This window comes from Mauremys reevesii, linkage group 6 (assembly GCF_016161935.1).
Source record: "Mauremys reevesii isolate NIE-2019 linkage group 6, ASM1616193v1, whole genome shotgun sequence".
NCBI lineage: Eukaryota > Metazoa > Chordata > Testudines > Geoemydidae > Mauremys > Mauremys reevesii.
Window position 1 is genome coordinate 29,565,048 of NC_052628.1, and position 25,617 is coordinate 29,590,664.

At 39.9% G+C, this 25,617-nt stretch overlaps 1 protein-coding gene across 1 annotated transcript in view; it reads right to left on the reverse strand.

The window, feature by feature from the left end:
* Positions 1-25,617, reverse strand: part of HCN1 (hyperpolarization activated cyclic nucleotide gated potassium channel 1) — a 288,556-nt gene that overhangs the window by 30,814 nt on the left and 232,125 nt on the right. The gene's annotated exons all lie outside the window — the stretch shown is intronic.

A 25,617-nucleotide genomic window follows, 5' to 3' on the forward strand; every position in this document is an offset into this window, starting at 1 on the left:
CAATTAGCATGATCAGGACCATTGGCAGGCATTACATCCAAAGGAGAACACTACAAGATTAAATACGCTACCTGTTTTAAATTTAAATGTGTGTCATTTCTGAAAGTGATTTGTAAGACAAATCTTGCAGACCTTACTTTGTCTTACATTAAAAAAATCCCTTGGACAATATATTCGATTCCATGCACAGGGTTTACAAGCTACCACACTGAAGAACATTTCATGAGCTTGATTGGTATTGGACATGAAGAGGGATTCCAACAGGACACAGCCCATTGGGTACAGTTAGCAACCAATGTATTAAACGTTTGACAAAATGTTATATATGATCATCTGTATATCAATGCACAACTGCATTAAAACACAAAAACATGCAAACAGTGGTACTATTTATATCATGCCAATTGCCTTAGAAAGCTCAATGTTACTTCAGTAACAGCAGTGTATCCTAGGCACTCACTACAGCAAGTACAAGGAGGTTTATAGTAATGCAGCAAATACTGAGGTAATGTCGTCTAGGAAGATTTTAGGGTTCCCACTAGATGGCGCCAATCACAAAGATTGCCTTAGGTTTTACTAGATTTGTGTTACTTGCTGACCAACTAAGCACATGTATGGCACAAGAGTGAAGAGAGAAAATCCAAACTAAAGAATGGATCCTCCAACATGAAAAAAATGAAACTGGAAGAAGAGCACAAGGCAAAACAAGTGTTCCAGTGGCAAGAAGTTATTATTCCCATCAATTTCTTACTCCCCACTAAAAGAAGCCCAGGGCAAATGTACTTCCTTCTCCTACGTCCGGGACAGAGTTATGATATCTTAGGACACTCACTCAGGAGAATGTCACTATGTAATAACAAGGTGAAAATAGTAGGGTTTCTAAGAACAAGGGGACTTTGCCTCTTCAGAAGGAGAACTATAGTCATTCCCTTTGACCTTGGTCTCAACAAGTCAATAGTTCTGTACTTAGCTCTGTGGTATATATGCTTTTCCTTCAGCTTCTTCTTCTTTTGGGTGGGGATATCAGGTGACAAACAAAAATTACTCGATAAGAGAGGTGGGAGAAAGAGAGGCAGGGATAGCTCAGTGGTTTGAGCATCAGCCTACTAAACCCAGGCTTGTGAGATCAATCCTTGAGGGAGCCACTTAGGGATGTGGGGCAAAATCAGTACTTGGTCCTACTAGTGAAGGCAGGGGCTGGACTCAATGACCTTTCAGGGTCCCTTCCAGTTCCACATAGGTATATCTCCATATATAACACAAAGAATGGCTAGAGACTACAGCCCTGGCTCAGGAAGTGTTGAGACAGCGAGTGAAGAATAAGATGTGCATCAACTTGTGAAAAAAGTAAAGCTCTAAGGAGTGCACAATGGGTCTAATTGGTGCAAAAAGGCAGATGGTGAAATACTGAAATCAATGACAAACCTCAGATAGACTTCAATGGGGCCAGTATTTTAGTTGTATTTGCAAGCTCTTCTTTAAGCAATGGAGAGAAAATAAAGACAGTCTCCTTTACTCAGTTTTCTTTCTTTCTTATTGTCTTAGCTCCCAACCCACGAGTCAGGCTCCCTTACAAGGCATAAGCCCACTGCATAGGGAGGGGCATAGTGATTCTTGCTGCATGTGACTGCTGGAGCCCATTAGAGGCAATGGTAGTGTAGAAAATAAATAGAAGGAACATCTCATCTCCAAAAACTGACCCTTTCCCTGTGTTTACAGTGATTGGCTCCCATGAAACCAGCGGTAGAAGGAGAGTATAGCAGCAGAGGAAACCAGGACAGATTGAAAAAGAGACGACTGAGAGTTGGGGCAATTGCCTTGCTCCTTCTCAAAATACAAAATCATTGCTTATCTTTCGCGGAAGCCAGAGCAACATTAAGGCATATGTCCCAGTCCTAAGGCTTAGCTCCTGGACTCACATGACATCAGAATCTAGGATTTTATTTAAAAAAAAAAAGCCTCTAGCCCCTGTGTTTGCAAAGAAAAGCTAGAAAATGTGAAGCAAGTGTAAACTGATGCTGTGATGTCCATGTGAGTCTGCAGACAGCCTGAAACAAGAGCTCTGAAAGGTATGAAATGTCCAGTTCTTCTCCATGGAGGGCTAGGAATCCAGAATAATTGTTCTCGGGGGTCCTGCTGACACTGCCCATCAGAGGAAAGAGGAGAAGAGTGTAGTGACCCAGCCACCCAAGTAGATACACCCCATATGATGGGATAAGTATTGTAGGGAAAGCCCTGCTGCCTTTCCTATCTCTCTGAGGGGTGAAAAGACACCTGCTTCTTCTCCCTACTGCCACTTCTTAATGGGGACTAGGGAGTTCCTTGCTACTGTCACTTCCCTCTCTGGGAAGGGAGCACCCTGACATATCGATTCACAGTTGGGGGTGGAGCTATGGGAGGGACCTATGTCATAAGTGTGACTGGGACATCAGATTGCCTTAATTTGGCTTTGGCTGAAGCCAGGGAGAAGACAATAGCTGGCAGTTTCTTGTTTACCTGTCCAATGATTTCAAGCAGCCTCCCATCAAGCCATTTGACCCCAGCCTGTTTTCTGTTTTGGTAACAGCACTGAGCTCTTCTGTAAGCACAGGGAGGGAGAGAAAGGAAGCCACCAGGGAAAAGGGGGAAAGTTGGGTAGACGTTGTAAGAGAGCTAGAAGAGAGGTGTGGGAAAGGCCAGGAGAGTGAGAAGATGACAGCGAGCTGGTAGACAGGAAGGAAAGAGGAGAGAGAAATGGATGTAACAACAGGGAGAAAGAATGAAGATGGAACTCAGTGAGAGAGAGAGATAAGGGATGAGAAATGAAAGAAAAAAAAGGGAAAAGAGAGAAAGAAGAAGGATTGAGGGGAGAGAGAACAGGAGGAGAAATAAAAGTGAATTGTAAGTAAGAGACTGTGAAGTGGGATCTTCAGGGAAGGGGAGGAAAAACCTTGCAAAAAGGCAGGAGGGGGTGGGAAGAGAAAGAAATTATGGGTGGGGGAGAGGAAATAAGAAAATTGGAAAGGGGATGGTGAGAAGGAGAGAATGGAGGTGATGGGTGAAATATGGAAATAACTCCAGAGCAAGACATAAAGGAGACTGGGGGGAGCCCATCCATCACATACAGAGCTTCCAACTCCAAAAGAGAGGGAACCACTGTCTACTTGGAAAATACATCTAACCATAATTATAAGTCTTTCTCCTTCTCTGAAAATATATATTTCCTCTTGAGAACGCATCTCTCTATCTACTTCTCTTTCTTGCTACGTTTAAGCTATACACACACACACAGAGTTTATCAGGTAAGGCTGTCTTGTGGCTGCTTTGATTTATACAATCACTGCTGTGATAATTTCAGCCATTATTGTTCTAGTGAATGCATTCATTGTATGTGTTTTTATTTCCATACGAGCTTAAGCTAAAATACAAAATTCCCTTATTTAAAATGTGAGAAGGTGGAAAATTACCAGAAAGGGAGAGAGAAAAGCATGAAGACTGAGCAACAAAATGACATTTTTAAGTGCTTTGTTTTTCCTTAAATTGTTCTTTTATTTAGATCTGCCAAGGTAACTAATAGATTTTTTTTTGTTGGTCTTAATCACAAGTCATGCAGTAACCTGAAGTTCTTGTATATCATATTACATTTATTACATCTTGTATTAATTGGGCAAATAGAAATGAGTAAAGATTATAGATGTGGGTTTTATCTAATTGGAAAAGCACTATAAGAAATAGCTTGGTATTTCAAGAAATGGGAAGAACAAACTGAAGGAACAATACTCAGTCCTGAATTCTGTACACAGAAAAATTTCTCACAGAAGTTTTTCCCAAGTAGGTTCTTCAGGATAGGACCCAGACTGTGCTACATGATATGGAACCATCAGGATCAAGCTTCTTGCCCCTCCCCTCCACACCAGAAAACTACCCAACTGAGTGAATTCTTAGGGAGAAAATATTTATATTTAAAGTGGTTAAAGAGAAATCAGCACAGAGAAATTCTCAGGATGAGATCTAAATGGGAGGAGCACTGATTTACAGACTGCTCTATTACACCTTGGATTCCCTGACAGTTTTGTTCAACCTTTGTTGAAATCATCAGATATGCTTGCTCTGTATGACTTCAATACGCCTGAAGATGATTGATGACCTTTCCAAAGGGCAATGGTTGCTATGACAACCATGGGACTGTCGGTTTGTTTGGGCCCAGCACATGAAGCTGGTCAGACTCTATATCTTGGTTGTGGTTTGGTGGTTAGAGGGAGATGTACACCAGTGCTCAGTGGATGGAGAACTTCCTTAAGAAGACATGATATGAAATATTAAGAAGACATGATATGAAATATTATGAAGACATGAAATATCACATGATATTTTGATTAAAAATCTAGAATCATACAAAATTAAATGCACATTAAATGATAAACTGGTAAACAGAGAGATCTCAAAATGTCATTGAAAATGGGGAATTGTCATTGAGCACGTGTTTTTCTAGTGGGGTACTGCAGGGATGGGTTTTTGGCTCCACACTACTTAACATTTTTAACAATGATCTGAAAGAAAAACATAAAATCATCACCAGTAAAGACTGCTGCTGACACGCAGCCTTTGTCTACACTTGCAGTGGCTTTTAGGACATGAGTAGCTAAACCAAACAATGTGGTATTTAATTCAGAGAGCCTCTGATTTATACTCTTCTTAAACTCTACTTCTGCTTAAAAGGAGGAAGAACTGTTTCAGGAAACTGAAAATAACTTTCAGAGTCGCAGCCATGTTAGTCTGTATCCGCAAAAAGAACAGGAGTACTAGTGGCACCTTAGAGACTAACAAATTTATTTCAGCATGAGCTTTTGTGGGCTAAAGCTCACTTTGGTTCGTTAGTCTCTAAGGTGCAACAAGTACTCCTGTTCTTTTTAAAAATAACTTGTGATCTTTACCTCAATTTCCTGGTCTTTTGACAGAGTAGGCTGCACAGAATATGGTCAATATTCATCTTCCAGAGCAAGCGAATTATCCCAGGAAGAGATCAGCACAAAAGGAGCAGTACTGAGAAAATAATTTTTATTTGCAGGGAAGAAGAGACAACTACAGGAAAACCTACAGAACATTATGCCCAGGGACTCTGGAAGCTTAAGTATATTTTTTAAACTGCTCTGATATCTTGTGATTAATCATTAACGCTGTACTTTAAAAATATTTTAGTTATGCCTCAAAACTATATAGTTACACATTGATCTGTTAGATCAATGACATTTTAATCTCTCTCTCTCTTTCTTGTTTTTTAAAGTGCATTGACTATTTTCCTCTGTGGTCAAAAACTGGCATGGTGCTAGGTTTAATAGTTCAGTGCTTAATATTAACTTTCTTCTTTCACTGTTTGAATATTGGAGTAATTAGCACTTTTAAGAACACTCAGGTACCAATTTGATTTCACTTGCACCAGTTTTACACTAGGATAATTCCAAAGGCTTCACTGCAGTTATTTATAACTTACATTAGTGTAAGTCAGCCTCCATAAATGCATAAGATAATGCAGAGTCATTAAGATAAGGTAATTGTGTATATACAACCCATGGGATGTAGAGTTAACTCAATATATTCTTGGGAATCTATATTAAATGTCCTTCTGGATACTTTTCCTTCCTTTCCTATGTGATTGTTGTTTTCTATTCAACTCTTTGTATACATGTTTTATACATTTGAATTATCATTATATTAAATTCAACTGCAGGCAGGGTAATCCTTTTAAGGTTATATGGTTCAACCAAATCTTCGGTAAAGTCAGTCTGATAAAGAATATTCAACTTCCCTCATTGCTACTTAATTTCCCCTCTTGATTTTTGTGAGAGAACATTATTGGACCTTCTGTATTGTATTTCTGTTGCACTTTCTAGTGCCGTTTAGAAAGACAGCAATGAAGGAAAAAAGGCCTCCTATACTCAGCCACAAAGCCTTGGTTCGTTTTTATAACCGAGTATAGTCTGCAATTTCTTAAAGGTTCTGAAATGTTCTAATATGTCTTTTTAACTTTGGTTTCCAGCTGGGAGGAGAACCAGAAGTGTCAAAATATCACCCGGAATAGAAGTGCTGGAAATACTGTAAGGAAGCCTATGACTGTAAGATAACCTACCCAATTTTACAGAGAGGAAGTCAAAATAGCTATAAATAATTTAATAAAAAAGAAACAAACATAAGAATAGCCAAACTATCCGTGATGACTCCAGGATCTTTTTCTTAAGCGGTAAAAACTAATTTAGACCCAATCATTGTGTATGAATAATTGGGAGTATTTTTCTAGTGTGCACTAATTTGCATTTATCAATATCGAATTTCATCTGCCATTTTGTTGCCCAGTCATCCCATGTTGTCAGATCCCTTTGTAACTTTTCACATTACGCTTTGTACTTACCTATTTTACATAATTTTGTATTGTCTGCAAATTTTGCCACCTCACTGGTTACCCTCTTTTCCAGATCATTTATGAATATGTTGAAGAGCACAGGTCTCGGTACATATCCTTGGGGACCCAACTATTTCTCTCTCTCTACTGTGAGAACTGACCATTTATTCCTACACTTTGTTTCTTCTCTTTTAAACAGTTACTGATCCATGAGAGGACCTTTCTTCTTAATCTATGACTGCTTACTTTGCTTAAGAGCCTTGGGTGAAGTACCTTGCCAAAAGCTTTCTGAAAGTCCAAATACACTATATCCACTGGATCCCCCGTGTTCACATTCTTGTTGACACCCTCAAAAAATTCTATTACATTGGTAAGGCATGTTCACAAAAGCCATGTTGACTCTTCCCCAACAAATCGTATTCATCTATGTGTCTGATAATTCTATTCTTTACTATGGCTTTGACCAATTCACATACTTCTGAAGTTAGGCTTACTGGCCTGTAATTGCCAGGATTGCCTCTGGAGCCTCTTTTAAATATTAGTGTTACATTAGCTATCCTCCAGTCATCTGCTACAGAAATTGATTTAAGCAATGGGTTATGTACCACAGTTAGTAGTTCTGCAGTTTCATAGATGAGTTTCTTTGGTGAATACCATCTGGTCCTGGTGTCTTATTCATATTTAATTTATAAATTTATTCCAAAATTTCCTCTACTGATACCTCAGTCTGGGATAGTTACTCAGATTTTTCACCTAAAAAGACTAGCTTAGGTGCCATATCCTCTGCAGTGGAGACCAATGCAAAAAGCATTATGCAATCCCTGGATACATACACAGGGAATCTCAAGTAGGAGTATAAGAAGGTTATAATACCTCTGTATTTGGCTTTTGTGTGACCATTACTGGAATACCCGTCAGGGATGGTCTAGGTTTACTTGGTCCCACCTCAGCACAGGGTGCTGGACATGCTGACCTCTCAAGGTCCCTTCCAGGGCTACATTTCTATCATTAGCTTTGAGTAGTAGCACCAAGCCCTGTTTGTGCATGCACAGATTTGTAACAACATTATATCATTGGCTCCTAGCTTCAACTGATTAATGATGTGCTTGAAGCAAAACCATAGACATTAACATCTTGGCTTTTGGGGACTCTGACTCAGGATCTGAATGACAAGGTGGGTGAGGTAATATCTTTTATTGGGCCAGCTTCCGTTGGCGAGAGAGACATCTTGTGTCTCTGATATCCTGGGACCAACATATTTACAACTACACTACATACAGGATCTGAATGACACACTGGAAACATATTTAAATGCCAGCCCTGGGATGAAATCCTGGCCTAAGTTAAAGTCAATGAAAACTGCCATTGATTTCAATAGGGCCGTGATTTCACCACTGGATCTGAATATCCTAAAACTTTCGGTAATTTTGAACCCAGTTCTTGATCAAAAGTTTATTGTTTGGGTCCATCTTTGTAATTGATACAATAAACAATAAACTGATGTTTGACTTTTCAGGTGTAGATGAACCTACTGGTTTTGGTAAACTTAAATCAGAATATAAATGTTATTTTCACATAGTATTGTGCAATTCTAATAGATGTAGCTCCTATTCCTCCTCTTCTATTATACTCCCCCTTTCCTCTTTTCTCTTCCTTTTGAGTTGACTTCAAACAATTCTGTATTGAATAGTGGGATTGTGACATCCATTAGAAGTAACTCATCTCCACTTCTTTCCTCAACCTGGTATTTTCCTCTGTTATCAGAGCAAGTTAAGGCATGAGCCTAGCAGCAGTGCCTCACAGTCAGAAGGCAATAAGCAATAGTGAGGTAGAGTAGCAGGTGATAGCTCAGCACACAGCTGAGCTACCTGGGCTGATTCACAATGGAGGGAAAGAGGACTCAGCAGTGGGCAGACGAAAACAAATCACCTCGGGGGTCAAGGGTTGGGAGGAAGAATCGGTATTTAGGATGCCATTGTGAGATAGGCTGGGACTGAAAGAAAGGACTAAAATAAAGAAATGAATTATAGGAAAAGCTCACAAAGGGCTAGGAACAGGGAGGAAGATGTGTCCATGGCACATCCAGGTCAAATTCCTGTCTCAGTTACTCTTGATTTATAATGGGGTAAGTGAGAACAAAATTTGACAACCTGTCCGCTGCTGCCCAGGAGCTCACTAGTGAGTGGTGGATCTGTGCCAAGATATTAAAGTCACTCTGTCCTCTCCTCTATTTCCACCTCTGCCTCTTTGTACTCCCTCTCACACTTCCCTCTTTTCTGCTTTGCCCTCTTCTTCAGATCATCTGCATGCTGCAATCCTATTTAGTGAAATGAAATGAGTCAGCAAATGAAAAGGCTCTGAAAGGGACATACTTTTTCAGGATCCTACATATATAGTACAGCAGACACAATAAGAGTAAAAATTATTTTTTTAAAAAATCAGTGGTGATTTGTGCATTTACATTTTAAAAAATATCTAAGGACTTTTGGTTCAGAAATGCTGCTATCTCATTAATTGGTAGGTTAACAGTTCTTTCCTATTATGACTTAAAAGCCCATAATCTCGCTGTATAAAATGATGTAATGGTTTAATTAAATCTAACTGATTATACTGGATAAATCATAGTTAGCTGAGCTTTGAAATATCAAATCATGATATATTCAAATTATGTTTAGCGTTTTCATAGTTACATTTCTGTTTGCATCTAATGTGATTTTTAGCCACTCAATCAAGTTCAAATTTAATATTATGAATAGAGACGAAGTTAGGAATTAATTTTTTTTACTGCATTGATAGTCTATGAACATAGTCCAACATTAGGTAAAGCACAGCATCACAAAACATGGTAAGAGCAGCCATTTAAAAACTCTTAGATTAATTCTGCTTTTTTTAAGCAGGAGAAACAAGAGAACAAGTCAATCTTATTTACTACAAATTAGGATTTTTTTCAGATAAAAACAAGGTTCTATACATCTCACAGGGATCTAAAGGGAAAGACAAACAGGAAGGAGATAAGAGCATTTTAAATAGATTTTATTACCATCTTTATCATTGGTTTACTATATGACCTGGGACAAATCACTTAGGACAAAATTCTGACTTGCCTTGCTTAGCTGTGCTATTGGGGATGGGCACTGGAGCAGGATCAACTAGTATTCTCCTGAGTGCTAGGGGTGGTGGTAGGTGGTCTAGCTAACAATGTCACTAGTGTTCTATAGTGCCAAAGCAGTGTGGTCAGCAACTGTGTGGAAGGGGTGTGATGAAGCCCTTATCCCAAACTATAGTAGCTAGTGCTGTTATCACAATTAGTGCTACCTGAAGTCTCAGGAAGACTATATCACATTTGTTAATCCTGAAAGTATGAACCGACTGTATCTCCATAAGCATGCAGAGCTAGAATAATAATGAAAACAGATTTTGGAGCACAAATTTATTGCAAGGTGTGTGAAGGATGTCATCCAATAAAGTGATAGTCAGCTGACAGAGGAAGCCTGATGAGTTGTGACCAGAAGAGAGCCTTTGAACAGCTGATAAAACTGACTATGAGCTGTCCTTGAGTAGCCTAATGGAAAGACACATGTTGGGCTAGGGAGCTGCTGAAGAGTGGCTACTGATGATTGGTAGTTGTGGGACAAGACAGATGCACAAGGTGGACAGGATGTATAAGGAGACTCAGCAATTGTTGGGAGCACAAGAAGAAACAGCTGACTGAAGGAACAACCTCAGTAGAGGACCAAGGATGTTGGATAAGAAACAATTGAGGGGGAGAGGGGAAGAGAAGACAGACTATCAGGAGTAGAATAATCTGGACAAGGGCACTAGAGTAGAATCAGTTCTTGGGGCTCTTTAAATGGCCAGTAGCCAGCCAACCTTAAAGGGGAAAAACTTGGAATGGTTGATTGAGATACATCTCTAATTCACAAATTTCATCAACTAAAGAATAAGTTCTCCAGTGGGCGACTTTAAGACAAAGCTGAGGGACACAGTGAATGGGATTGTGGGGGGAGTTTCACTCAGTCATCTAAAGAGGGTCTTATAGTCAGACTTTCAGACGCAGAAGCCAGCTGGCAAAGCACATAGGCCAACAATGAGAGTGGCAGGGGGACAATGAAGAAGAGTCCCTAATGTGACCATCAGGTGACACACAGCCAATCCCAAGCCTAAATCTGGCAGATACAGGACACAAAGGCTAGATTTTCAGCTGGTGTAAATCAGCCAATATATCTGCCGTAGATCTAACTCATAAGATTTCCTTTCCAAAGAGTGTGGGAATTTAGTGGGAATATTAATAGTGGATCCAAGAAGCCCTGCGAGATAAGGATAGCCTTGAATCATTGTACTAGACTATGTCCTATGGTCTTATTTAGGAATTATGCTGTATTTGTTCTCAATAACTAACCCCTAAGACTTTAGTATTTGCACCATTTCTTTCCTGCCAAGCTAGAAGGGAAGTCTCTTTGTACTAGATATGTCTCTTAGTGTGTATTGGTATCCAACCAAATGGTAGAATCTGTGGACCCTAGTAATGATCAGGCCACTAAATATCTGAATGGGACTGGTGTACTATGACACTCTCAGTGACCTCAGGAAAGGGGTCAGTGCAATATGGAAGACATTTTAAAAAAGAGTATTTAAGTGAGGCAAAAACAATCGCTGTTCATTTGCAGACCTGAAGCATTACATTTATTTAACAGTTAATAGCTTTTAAGTTATGTGCCCATTACCTACCTTATGAATTAAATATGGACTGAGGATTATTTCCATAAGAAATATGGTCCCATGACTTATTCAGAAAGTTTCAAATTATGTTAAACAAGTCTACATCTTAATTTTTATTTCTATGAATACATTTAAACTCTACTGATTTTATATCACAGGAAATCACTTGAAAGCCCTGTTATTGCAGTACAGAGTAACACAATATATTATAACTACAGGTTGGTGGCATAGATAATGCATATCAGTGATATATTTTATGAGTGACAAGTGAAGCTACTATACTATTGAATATGGGATACCTCTGTAGTTATCAGACAGGATGTATATTTCTCCATCCTTTCTTTGAATAACCTGCCAATGATTTCGTGCAAGGGCTTTGATACACTAAGTCAGTATATTTTACGTTTACAAATACAAATTGAATTTTATACTTAATATGTCACATCAGAACTACATTTGCAATTAATTTCACTTAAATGTCAGAGGAAGCTAATATCATTCATATAACGGTTTATGCTTGTATAACTAAAGTACATAATCTATGTACAAAAAGGTCAGAGGTCAGAAGATTCTTTTCTCAGTCTTAATTATGTTCTCTGGAAATGAAATATCCCAATGTTCTATATTCTGCAAGGACACATGATCTGTTTCTATATTCAGCCAACATCTAGCACTGTGGCCTAAAAATAGGCCAGCTATGAACTTTAAATAGTGGCTCAGAAAGGGTATTAACCTCTTTCTCACATGCTAAGTTTGTCACATTGCTATAAGTATTAATATAATAAGACTGTGTCTGGGGTTAGAGAATGACAAGGCACACTGTATATCAGCCAAGCTCTGCTCAACAGATAGGCAGATGTCTTAGTCTTTACATTCTTTGATGGTTTGTCACTTTTTTAATGAAGTTAGGCATAATATTAAAAGCATCTCTCTCTGCAGGGCCTTGTTTTGTGACAGATGTCAGAGAACACAACCTTCTTTACTTCTACTAACCATTGATGGGAGACTTTTTATACTTGGCAGAAAATTTCCACATTACCTACTGTACAAATAGAACTTCTACTGTGATCAGAGATAGGTTAAAGTAGGGTTCTAAAATATCATTTTATAAAGATATGGGCATAAAACTACAAATTGTATTTACTCTACTCACTATGATAATCAAAACATCCTATCATCTAACCATGAAGATCCTGCAACTCATCCACTAACTGATGCCTGAGAAGATGGGCCTCATGGTATGGATGGAAAGTTAACAAATATGAACTCTGGCAAACCATAATGGAGAACAAGGATCTTTTGAGGAAAATCACCTGCCAACAGACCCTTTTTTATTTAAACCAGGGGGCTATGACTCAGCACATCCACTGATCACAGATGTGAGAGAAATGGAATCTGAGATAAACTAGGTCCCAATTCATAATGTCCATGTGCTCTCAATGTGAAGACCAGCTTAATGATTAGGCCCCCACATTCTGCACCATCTCCCCTTCTGGAATATTGGTATAGAAGGGTACAGATGGCTCAGGAAGGACAGGCAGGGGAAAAAGGGAGAGGTGTTGCCTTATATATTAAAAATGTATACACTTGGACTGAGGTTGAGATGGAAATAGGAGACAGACTTGTTGAAAGTCTCTGGGTAAGGATAAAGGGGGTAAAAAACAAGGGTGATGTCATGGTAGGGGTCTACTACAGACCAGGAAGAAGAGGTGGATGAGGCTTTTTTTAAACAACTAACAAAATCATCCAACGCACAGGACTTGGCGGTGATGGGGGACTTCAACTGCTCAGACATCTGTTGGGAATATAACACAGCAGGGCACAGATTATCCAATAAGTTCTTGGAATGTATTGGAGACAATTTTTTTATTTCAGAAGGTGGAGACAGTTACTAGGGGAGAGGCTGTTCTAGATCTGATTTTGACAAATAGGAAGGAACTGGTTGAGAATCTGAATGTGTAAGGCAGCTTAGGTGAAAGTGATCATGAAATGATAGAGTTCATGATTCTAAGGAATGTTAGGAGGAAGAACAGCAAACAGAAAAATAAAGACAATGGATTTCAAGAAGGTAGACATTAGAAAACTCAAGGAGTTGGAAGGTAAGATCCCATGGGAAGCAAGTCTAAGGGGAAAAACAATAGAAGACAGTTGGAGATTTTTCAGAAATTATTAAAGGCACAAGAGCAAACTATCCCACTGAGAATGAAAGATAGGAAGTATGGCAAGAGACCACCTGGGCTTAACCAGGAGATCTTCAATGGTCTAAAAATCAAAAAAGAGTCCTCCAAAAAAAATGGAAACTAGGTAAAATTACAAAAGATTAATATAAACAAATAACACAAGTATGTAGGGACAAAATTATAAAGGTCGAGGCACAAAATGAGATCAAACTACTTAGAGACATATAGGATAACAAGAAAACATTCTACAAATACATTAGAAGCAAGAGGAAGACCAAGGACAGTGTAGGCCCATTACTCAATGAGGGAGAAAAATAACAACAGAAAATGTGGAAATGACAGAAGTACTTAATGACTTCTTTTTCACCAAGAAAGTTGGTGGTTACTGGATGTCTAACATAGTGAATGCCAATGAAAATGAGGTAGGATCAGTAGAGGCTAAAATAGAGAAAGAACAAGTTAAAAAATACTTGAACAAATTAGATGTCTTCAAATCACCAGGGCCTGATGAAATGCATCCTAGAATACTCAAGGAGCTGATCGAGCAGAGCTGAGTCATTAGCAATTATGTCTGAAAAATCATGGAAGATGGGAGAGATTCCAGAAGACTAGAAAAGGGCAAATATAGTCAATCTATAAAAAGGGAAATAAGAACAACCCAGGGAATTACAGACTAGTTAGTTTAATTTCTGTACCCGGAAAGAGAATGGAGCAAATAATTAAGCAATCAATTTGTAAACATCTAGAAGATAATAAGGTGATAAGTGACAGTGAGCATGGATTTGTCAAAAACAAATTGTGTCAAACCAATCTTTTTTGACAGGGTAACAAGCCTGGTGGATAGGGGAGAAGCAGTAGATGAGGTATATCTTGACTTTAGTAAAGCTTCTGATACTGTTTCACATGACCTTCTCATAAAGAAACTAGGGAAATGCAACCTAGATGGAGCTACTATAAGGTGGGTGCAAAACTGGTTGGAAAACCATTACCAGAGTAGTTATCAGTGGTTCACAGTCATGCTTGAAGGGCATAATGAGTGGGGTCCCACAAGAATCAGTTCTGGGTCTGGTTCTGTTCAATGTCTTCATCAATGATTTAGATAATGGCATAGAGAGTACACTTATAAAGTTTGCAGATGATACCAAGCTGGGAGGGGTTGCAAGTGCTTTGGAGGATAGGATTAAAATTCAAAATGATCTGGACAAACTGGAGAAATGGTCTGAAGTAAATAGGATGAAATTCAATAAGGACAAATGCAAATTACTCCATTTAGGAAGGAATGTGAAATGACTGCCTACGAAGGAGTACTGCGGAAAGGAATGTGGGGGTCATAGTGGATCACAAGCTAAATATGTGATCAACAGTATAACACTGTTGCAGAAAAAGCAAGCATCATTCTGGGATCTATTAGCAGGAGTGTTGAAAGCAAGACATGGGAAGTAATTCTTCCGCTCTCCTCTGCACTGATTAGACCTCCACTGGAATATTGTGTCCAGTTCTGGGTCCCATATTTCAGGAAGGATGTGGACAAATTGATGAGAGTCCACAGAGTGACAAAAATTATTAAAGGTCTAGAAAACATGACCTATGAGGGAAGATTGAAAAAATTGGGTTTGTTTAGTCTGGAGAAGAGAAGACTGAGAGAGGACATGGTAACAGTTTTCAAGTATGTAAAAGGCTGTTACAAGGAGGAAGAAGAAAAATTGTTTTTCTTAACCTCTGAGGATAGGACAAGAAGCAATGGGCTTAAATTGCAGCAAGGGAGGCTTAGGTTGGACATTAGGAAAAACTTCCTCACTGTCAGGGTGGTTAAACACTGGAATAAATTGTCCAGGGAAGTTGTGGAATCTGCATAATTGGAGATTTTTAAGAGCAGGTTAGACAAACACCTGTCAGGAATGGTCTAGATAATACTTAGTCCTGCCACGAGTGCAGGTCCCTTCCAGTTCTATGGTTCTATTATTCTCAGATGCACTAGTCTAGTCTTGAGGTGACAAAGGCATATAGTAGAGTTATTCTTGCTAACCACTAGAACTCCCAAACACTAACCTCCTATAGTTCTAGATGCTTCTCATGGTGAATCAATTCAATTCACCATCTTGTTAGGTAACTGCCTCCATTCATGTGGATGTATGGCCATGTGTAAGTTATCTCAAGTTATTGAAACGATGTAAAGGTGCAGTGAGAGAGGATCATATTTTGGACAGAGAACAACCATCACTCCTGTCCCTATTACATTTTAATCTCTTGTATAAAACTTGCCAGCAAAGGACCTAACATGCAGAGGTTATGTTTTGGTACTGAAGAAAAGACCCACACATTTTCAGGAATCAGTAACTACAAGAATAAGAAGGGATTGCTATATTAGACCCAGTTCAACTGAAAGTGATAGAATTTTGACAAAAAATATTTTTGTAAGTACCACCATTGCTATTGTGCAATGTCTCTCAATAATGGTCCAAAATACCCATTTACAGCAAAGGTACTATTGTATTTGGGGCTACTGCTGAAGAATACTGCACTGTTGTTGTTTTTTTGTTTGTTTGTTTGTTTTTTATGAGAGTGCCACTGGAAAGAAACCAATGTATGATAAGAAATCTATTCTTGCACTGCTGTGGAGAGGATTAACTTGGATAACTTCCTTAGCATTAATAGGATTTACCCTCTTAAACCACTAGTGAATCAACTGGAGAATTCACCTATAACAGAGCAGTCAGGGCATTTCTTGCCTGGTTTCCTTATCCTATTCATGCACTGCAGTTATTTAGGGCCATATTTTCAAACAGGAAGGCTGGAAGTTTGCATGGAAAAATGCATATGCAATTTTTCCTATTTTAAACATACAATTGTCATAACTTCAAGTGCAAAGTGGGTGTCTGTGTGCACACAAATAGGCACATCCATTTTCTTCAATACCAGTCAATGCATGCCATCATGTTCACCTCTTCCTTGTGATGAACAACAACAACAATGTGCACTTACAGTGGACAAACTTACGGGACCTGATCCAAAACTGAGTGAAGTCAATGGTAAGATTTTCATTGACTTCAAAAAGCTTTGGATCAAGTCCATATATTCTAGTTTCAAAGATTTTGCCAGACCCAGAAACATTCACTCTCTTCATGTTGGGCTGAATGTTATAAGTACGCCCACTCTATCCAGAATTTTTTATTTCAAGTGATCCCAAAAGCACTCTACCAATTTCAAGAAGATGTAGTAGTATATAGGGATTTCCAGCCTGCCTTTGTGGTCCAGGTATAACCTGTATTTTTCCATAATCAAATAGGCATCTAAGTTCCATGAATTAAAAGAAGGTGCATGTTCTGAAACATAGAAACCACAATAGGTTCATTACTACACCACAGTTTCCCTCTCTTACGCTTGGCCAGGGCCGGCTCCAGACCCCAGCGCGCCAAGCGCGCGCTTGGGGCAGCCTTTTGCCGGCAGGGCGGCAGGTGGGTCCGGCGGACCTTCCGCAGTCATGCCGGCGGGAGGTCCAACGGAGCCGCGGGACGACCGGACCTCCCGCAGGCATGACTGCGGCGGGTGCGCTGGTCCCGTGGCTCGTGTGGACCTCCCGCAGGCATGCCTGCGGAAGCTCCACCGTAGGCACGGGACCAGCGGCACGTCTGCGGGAGGTCCCGTGGAGGCACGGGACCGGCGCCCGGCCGCGCGAGTGACGCGGCGTGCCGCCCCGCGCTTGGCAGATAATTACTTTTTTTCTTTATCACTGGCAAAATCTCAGACTACAGTAAAATTCTATATTTCAAAAACCATACACTTTGGGGGGGAAATAGAGACTCTTGACATATGCTGGTAGCACTTTGCACTGGAACTCTTTGTCATGTCACACCTCTGCAACACCTAGTATAGCATTAAAAACGCATTCTATAATTTGATACTTGGATGGCTTACATGCATCTGATGAAGAGGTCTCTAAAGTACCAGAAATTGTAAGATAGGGATAAAGGTAATTCAAAATTATATTTTTTTAAAAACCCTTACATAGAGAGAGAGACTGTCATCCAAGAAAAAGCATGAATGCTGTTCAAAGAGAATATATCAATCAGTTCTCATAGAGGAAACTAGCTCAGCAGGCACATGTAGAGTATGTAGTTAATGCCTGCCACCCGGGAATTCAGTTATTACATTTGTAAGTGCAATAGTAGTTTCACATACTATAGGAATGGTCATGCTGTGGTAAGCATAGTCTATTATATATTAATTTCTCTTGGCTTTTTATCAGAAGCTGTAAAAGCTACATAAAAGAAACTGACGGCAGTAATCAGACTCTGAGAAGGAGCCAGGGAGAATAGTCTCTCACTTTATTTGAAGTTGACAGGAACTTGGAAGTGTGATGCTGAACTGAATTAGGCCATGATGAGGAATACTCTTCTGATGGATAGCACCACTGTTACAATGTCTGTTATTCTCTGAAAGAAGCAAAATTTGTTTTCTAAGAAAGTTCTTCTGAATGGTGTGATTTATTCTACCGTAATTCCACTCTCCAGATGCTTCAATAATAGATCACAAAGTACAAGATATAGATTGGGGTAGGCAACCTATGACATGCGTGCCAAAGGTGGCACACAAGTTGATTTTCATTGGCACTCACACTGCCCGGGTCCTGGCTACCGGTCTGGGGGGCTCTGCATTTTAATTTAATTTTAAATGAAGCTTCTTAAACATTTTAAAAACCTTATTTACTTTACATACAACAATAGTTTAGTTATATATTATAGACTTAGAGAAACAGACCTTCTAAAAATGTTAAAATGTATTACTGGCATGCAAAACCTTAAATTAGAGTTAATAAATGAAGACTCAGCACACCACTTCTGAAAGGTTGCCGACCCCCGATACAGATTGCATGTACCCTACTATAACTGACTCCTGATGACTCTCTTACATTTTGTTTAGTTTGATGGGTTTAACTAGCATTTTGTATCTACATTCCTCAACATTTTATCATACAAGTAACTTTTTTATTGAGATCAATTACTGTGCTGTTGATTTGGAGTTTGCATTAGATTAATACATTATTTAAAATGATCACAAGATTCATATTGAAATATTTTTAAGTTATTACAAAGGAACCACAATGAGTTTGTTAAATTGATAATTAATTATATTTATTGTGAACATATCAATATCTGTATTGTTGGAATAAGGTACTTTTTCAATTTTGGACTTCACACATTTGCAGCTGGTTAGATATCTACAGTATATTACAACACTTAACCAGCCTATGTGGTCATGGTAGTTGCTGCCAAACTTTGAGGAGGAGGAAAGTGAGAGATCTATATCTAGGGCCCTACCAAATTCACAGCCACGAAAAATGCATCATGGACCATGAAATCTGGTCTCCCGCTGTGAAATCTGGTCTTTGTGTACTTTTACCCTATACTATACAGATTTCATGGGGGAAACCAGCATTTCTCAACTTGGGGGTCCTGACCCAAAAGGGAGTTGCAGGGGGGGTCCCAACATTATTTTAGGGCGGTCATGGTATTGCCACCCTTACTTCTGTGCTGCCTTCAGAGCTGGGTGGCCGGAGAGTAGCAGCTGTTGGCCAGGCACCCAGCTCTGAAGGCAGTGCCCCGCCAACAGCAATGCAAAAGCAAGGGGTAGCAATACCATACCATGCCACTATTACTTCTGCACTGCTGCCTTCAGAGCTGGGCGGCTGGAGAGTGGCGGCTGCTGACTGAGGGCCCAGCTCCGGAGGCAGCAGTGCAGAAGTAAGGGTGGCAATACCATACCATGCCATCCTTACTTCTGTGCTGCTGCTTTCAGAGCTGGGCTCCCAGCCAGTAGCCACCACTCTCCAGCTGCTCAGCGTTAAAGGCAGCATCGCCGCCAGCAGAAGTGCAGAAGTAAGGGTAGCAGTACCACAACCCTCCACCCACACATCCTTTTTGGTTCAGGACCCCTACAATTACACCACCATAAAATTTCAGATTTAAATAGCTAAAATCATGAAATTCATTCTTTTAAAAATCCTATGACCATGAAATTGACCAAAATGGACCCTGAATTTAGTAGGGCTCTACTTATATCCTAAGGCTTTCCCAGATGTGAAAGTTACTGCAAACCCAGTTAGGAAGGAATCATTCATTAATGGAACCCAGAGTAAGTGGAAGGAATTCCCATGGAACTTTCTGGGGCAAAATCAGTGGTGATTAAAGTGGTTGAGATAATCAAAAGTTGAGTGTAAATTGGTCAGAAATAGATATTAATGGGTGTAAGGGGCAAATCAGTGTAACTAGCATCAATCTGACATTCATGGATTATGGAAGTTCAGTGTAATTTACATGGCAATAAAGCAGAAGAGCTTTGGTAAAAAAGAGCAAGAAGGGTGTATACGATAAGCAGGAGGTGAGGGGCTGCTTTTTCTTTTAACTTCCCATCTCCCACACACCTGGGAGTTCAATGACTTGTCTTCACTATAAAGTTAACTCATGTTAAAATTTGAGTATTCCCTCTAACTCAACTCAGCCTGAACACAAAAACCCTTAACTTGAGTGTTGTGGTGCTTTAAACTTGAATTGGGTGGCCCAAGTGGTGTCATAGGCTAAAGCTTGGGTGAGCACAGACAAGTTCTCCCAAAATTCACTGGGAAAGAATTCATAGAGTTGCTTAGATTACTCCAGCACTCAGAATCAATGGATGGACCAAGAAATCAATGCCACACACAAATGAGTGCAGCACCAGTGTGGACACATCATCATGAGTTTTATTTCACACTGTGGCTGCTTTCACTTGAATCAGGCTAGCTTGAGAGGTGTAACTCAAGTGTAGATAACAAGGTAGTCTACAGTGAAGACATATCAAAACTGATTTGCACTCTTATGTCAGGGATAAATTTTGGCCCCAAAGAATACCAAATCACTGCAAATTGAACTTGTTTTTCATAAGGAAAAATTAGCATAGGTTACTTTGCCACTTCAATATCTGTCTGGTGTGTAAATTACACCATCGTGTCATTTAGGTCAACTGCTAAAGTTTTGACATAATACGCCTCCATTGGTAAAGCAGTTCTATTAATTTTTTAAGGAAAATCATTTTGTTGCAGGAATGTATATCTCATGTCATAGTATTTTTGTATCACACTGTACTACAATAAATAATTTCTCACTGCAAGTGATACACTTGGGTGCATTGCAAACACTCACTGGGAACTAGTCTTTGTTGGAAGACTTTGTTCATAATTAATGGTTCTACCGCCATTCTCAAGACATATTTTTACCCAAGATTTTTTTGAATGTCTGCATAACATGTACTTATTTTGCTATTAAATGAAATCTTCAGAAAGGCAAGTCAAAAAAATTACAAGGGTTATCCTAAGCTTGTAGGTTTGTTGGAGGAAATGGAAGGTAGGAAGTCTATGATTTCCTGGAAAAAGGCCATTTACATTAGTTGCTTCCTTATCTTCAGGTGGGGATATCCATTTGATAAATTAAAAATATGATAAGTAATCCACCAGACAAGATATTTTCTGTCTCAGTCCCCAAATATGGAATTTTCTTCCAAATATTCACATGCCCAGAGGAGACATAATCCATCCTGCAAGAGTGACCAGTGTTTTAAAATACAAATATAAGATTTCTGGAAACTCAAAACAGAAGTATGATACCATTCAAAAGGAGAGATTTTCAATTTCCCAAAAAGACTCAGTACTTATGGACTCAAGCAACGAGACAGAAAAATAACACTTTTAGATTAAGAAAATCTTGTGAAGGTAATTCTTATAAGTTTTTATGACTCAGCTTTCTACAGATGGCAATTTTGGTATACTTTACAGAAAACAATGAAGAATAGCCCTCAAACATATTTTAAGTCTATTAAAGTTACAAAATATTTTTCTGTAGCATCTATAGAATACATAGAAGTATGGTATAAATGCTTTATCAGCATTTTGTTTGAGCTGATTTTCATAATTCATTCATGGTTTCAACACTAAAGAGTAATATGGCAACCCTAAATTTGTGATGATAAAACGGTTATATTCTGTACATAATCTCTTTCACTGACCCTGTATAACTATATATAGAGGCATCTATGTATATACATACACATATATAGATGTGATTCTGATGCCATGTTTTCACCTGTTCAAGCTGGACACCCAAATTTATTTGTATTTGAACATTTATGAAACCATGATCATAGGATCAGGTTTGGACGAGACCTCAGGAGGTCATCTAGTCCAATCCCAACTAAATCAGCTCAGTCAGGGCTTTGTCAAGCTGGTCCTTAAAAACCTCTAAGGAAGGAGATTCCACCACTTCCCTAGGTAACCCATTCCAGTGCTTCACCACCCTCCTAGTGAAATAGTTTTTCCTAATGTCCAACCTAGACCTCCCCCACTGCAACTTGAGACCACTGCTCCTTGTTCTGTCATCTGCCACCACTGAGAACAGCCTAGCTCCATCCAGTATGGAACCCCCATTCAGGTAGTTGAAGGCTGCTATCAAATCCCCCCTCACTCTTCTCTTCTACAGACTAAATAAGCCTAATTCCCTCAGCCTCTCCTTATGAGTCATGTGCCCCAACCCCCTAATCATATTCGTTTCCCTCTGCTGGACTCTCTCCAGTTTGTCCACATCCTTTCGGGGGCGGGGAGGAGTTGGGGGACTGGATGCAATACTCCAAATGTGGCCTCACCTGTGCTGAAAAAAGGGGAATAATCACTTCCCTCAATCTGCTGGCAATGCTCCTACCAATGCAGCCCAATATGCCTTTAGCCTTCTTGGCAACATGGACACACTGTTGACTCATATCCAACTTCTTGTCCACTGTAACCCCTAAGTCCTTTTCTGCAGAACTGCTGTAGCAGTGCATGGGATTCTTCTGTCCTAAGTGCAGGACTTTGCACTTGTCCTTGTTGAACCTCATCAGATTTCTTTTGGCCTAATCCTCCAATTTGTTTAGGTCACTCTGGACTCTATCTCTACCCTACAGCGTATCTAACTCTCCCTCCAGCTTAGTGTCATCTGCAAACTTTCTGAGGGTGCAATCCATCCCATCATCCAGATCATAGATGAAGATGTTAGGGCACTCTGCTTGATTCCGGCTGCCAACTAGTCATCGACCCATTGATCACCACCCGTTGAGCCCAACGATCTAGCCAGAGTACTATCCACCTTATAGTCCATTCATCCAAACTACACTTCTTTAACCTGCTGGCAAGAAATCTGTCAAGGTATATCACGTCCACCGCTTTTCCCATATCTACAGAGAGCCAGTTATCTCACCATAGAAGGCAATCAGGTTGGTCAGGCATGACTTGACCTTGGTGAATCCATGTTGACTGTTACCTGATCACCTTCCTCACCTCCAAGTGCTTCAAAATGGATTCCTTGAGGACCTGCTCCATGATTTTTCCAGGGACTGAGGTGAGGCTGACAGATGTGTAGTTCCCAGGATTTTCTTTCTTCCCTTTTTAAATTATGGGCACTATATGTGCCTTTTTCCAATAGTCCAGAACCTCCCCCGATCACCATGAGTTTTCAAAGATAATGGCCAATGGCTCTGCAATCACATCAGCCAACTCCCTCAGCACCTTCAGATGCACTGCATCTGGCCCCATGGACTTGTGCATGTCCAGCTTTTCTAAATAGCCCTTATCCTGTTCTTTCACCACTAAGAGCTGCTAACCTCCTCTCCATACTATGCTGTCCAGTGCAGCAGTCTGTGAGCTGACCTTGTCTGTGAAACTTGAGTACTTCAGCGTTTTCCTCATCTTTCACTGGGTTGCCTCCCCCATTCAGTAAGGGTCCCACACTTTCCCTGACCTTCTTGTTGCTCACATACCTGTAGAAATCCTTCTTGTTACCCTTCACATCCCTTGCTAGTTGCAACTCCAATTGTGCTTTGGCCTTCCTGATTACACCCCTGCTTGCTCAAGCATTATTTTTATACTCCTCCCTAGTCATCTGTCCAAGTTTCCACTTCTTACAATCTTCCTTTTTCTGTTTAAGCTCACAGATTTCTCTGTTAAGCCAAGCTGGTCTCCTGCCATATTTGCTATTCTTTCTGCATATCAGGATGGTTTGTTCCTGTGCCCTCAATAAGGCTTCTTTAAGATACAGCCAGCTCTTCTGGACTCCTTTCCCCCTCATATTAGCCTCCCAGGGGATCCTGCCGATCAGCTCCCTGAGGGAGTCAAAGTCTGCTTTTCTGAAATCCAGGGTCTGTATTCTGCTGCTCTCCCTTCTTCCCTTTGTTAGGATCCTGAACTTGACCATCTCATGGTCACTGCTGCCCAGGTTGCCACCCACTTCTACTTCCTCTACCAATTCTTCCCTGTTTGTGAGCAGCAGATGAAAAGGAGCATGGCCCCTAGTTGGTTCCTCCAGCACTTGCACCAGAACGTTGTCCCCAACACTCTCCAAAAACTTCCTGCATTGTCTGTGCACTGCTGTATTGCTCTCCCAGCTGATGTCAGGGTGATTGAAGTCCCCCATGAGAACCAGGGCCTGTGATCTGGAAACTTCTGTTAGTTGTCTAAAGAAGGCTTTCTATCTCATCCTCCTGGTCTGATGGTCTGTAGCAGATGCCCACCACAACATCACCCTTGTTGCTCTCACCTCTAAACTTAACCCAAAGACTCTCAACAAGCTTTTCTCATTTTCATACTGGCGCTCTGAGCAACCATACTGCTGTCTTACGTACACTGCAACTCCTCCCTCTTTTCTCCTCCCTCTGTCCTTCCTGAACAGTTTATATCCATTCATGACAGTGCTCCAGTCATGTGAGTTACCCCACCAAGTCTCCGTTATTCCAATCACATCATAGTTCCTTGACTTTGCCAGGACTTCCAATTCTTCCTGCTTGTTTCCCAGGCTTCTTGCATTCATGTACATGCACCTAAGATAACTAGCCGCTTGCCCTATTATCTCAGTATGAACCCCATATGATGGGTACCATTTATTATGAAGGGATCATAAAACAGCTCTTCTATGAATACAGACAAATGTATATAAACGTTGTTATGAAAGCAAAATATTTGAAAGCTCCAATATTTGAATAATGGCTAATACTTTATGGGTTTTGTTACATTCATTAGTTCTTCTGTTATTCCTTTAAGGCTTACCAAAAACGTGTAAGACTTATGCAATAAAACACAGCAGGGTGTGAATTATAATCTAATTATGACACACATCAGTAGCTGTTTTTTTATTCAGGCCATTAACTCTGGAGAGGTTTCATTATTTACCATAGTCCACACTGAAAAGTTTCAATGAGAACACATCACAAAGTTTATTAATTCCTAAAAATAAACATGCAACAGGAGGAGAAAGAAGTAATATCTTATTAAATTGGTGTAAGTTTACACTTGAAGGAAATAGTCCCAAATATTACAAAAGTTTTACTGAGAATAATTATTACTAAATTACTGAGGAAAAATTAATGAAGTAACAAAATTAGTCATTTAAAAAATTGATCTGAGAACTGGTATGAAATATTTAACTTGCAAAAAGAATCTACACAGTACACTTTCTTCGGCTTTGTGGACTGAAGCTGATGCTGAATTGCAGTTCTTGTTCTTTCAGGGCTTCTCATCACAGTTGTTTTATGTTATTGAGGTAATTAAAAATATGCTGCATGCAGTACCAAACACTGTTAAAAATGCTTTGAATTTATCTAAATGAACAGAACAGATGGCGGATATTTTGGTCCGTTTTCATTTTGAAATGTGCATCATTTGCACACTCTTTCTGTGCTTTTGCACACAATTATAATTATTGCATGCATACATATAATTAGCTAGGTGTCTGGTCATTTTCACATGCAGTTGCCTGAATTGCAAGAACAGTCACAATAACTTCTTATGTGCATATAATTCTGAAAATGTGAACTGTTATTTTTGTGAAGAGATGGCTTAGCTAAAATCTTTTTTTGCCCATCAAAATTATTTGTGTTGTGGTAGTGCCAGAGGCCTCAATTAGGATTAGGGTCCCATTGTGCTCAGGTGAGAGGGTTCCTGCCCCAGAAACTTAATATCTAGGGAAATTATCAGTATTTCTGTCCTTGTAAGAATCAGAGACCTTTCCATTTGTCAGTGACTGGATGTGCATGGTCATGCCTAGTGGCTGGAGCATCAGTCATGCCTAGTGGTTGGAGCAGGAGTAAATAGCCAGGAATCAGAGCTCAGGGTCTGAGCCAAGTTAATTAGAGTGAGGCAAGGCAGGGGTAGGGCTGGGTCTAAGGCAAGATCAGGGCTGGAACAAGGCAGGAGCAAGGCTGGTACAAGCAGGAGCAGGAGCTATTGCAGCCATGGGTGAATGCTTTGAGCAGCATGCAAATTGCTGCTACTGCTGGGCTTAAGAGCTGGTC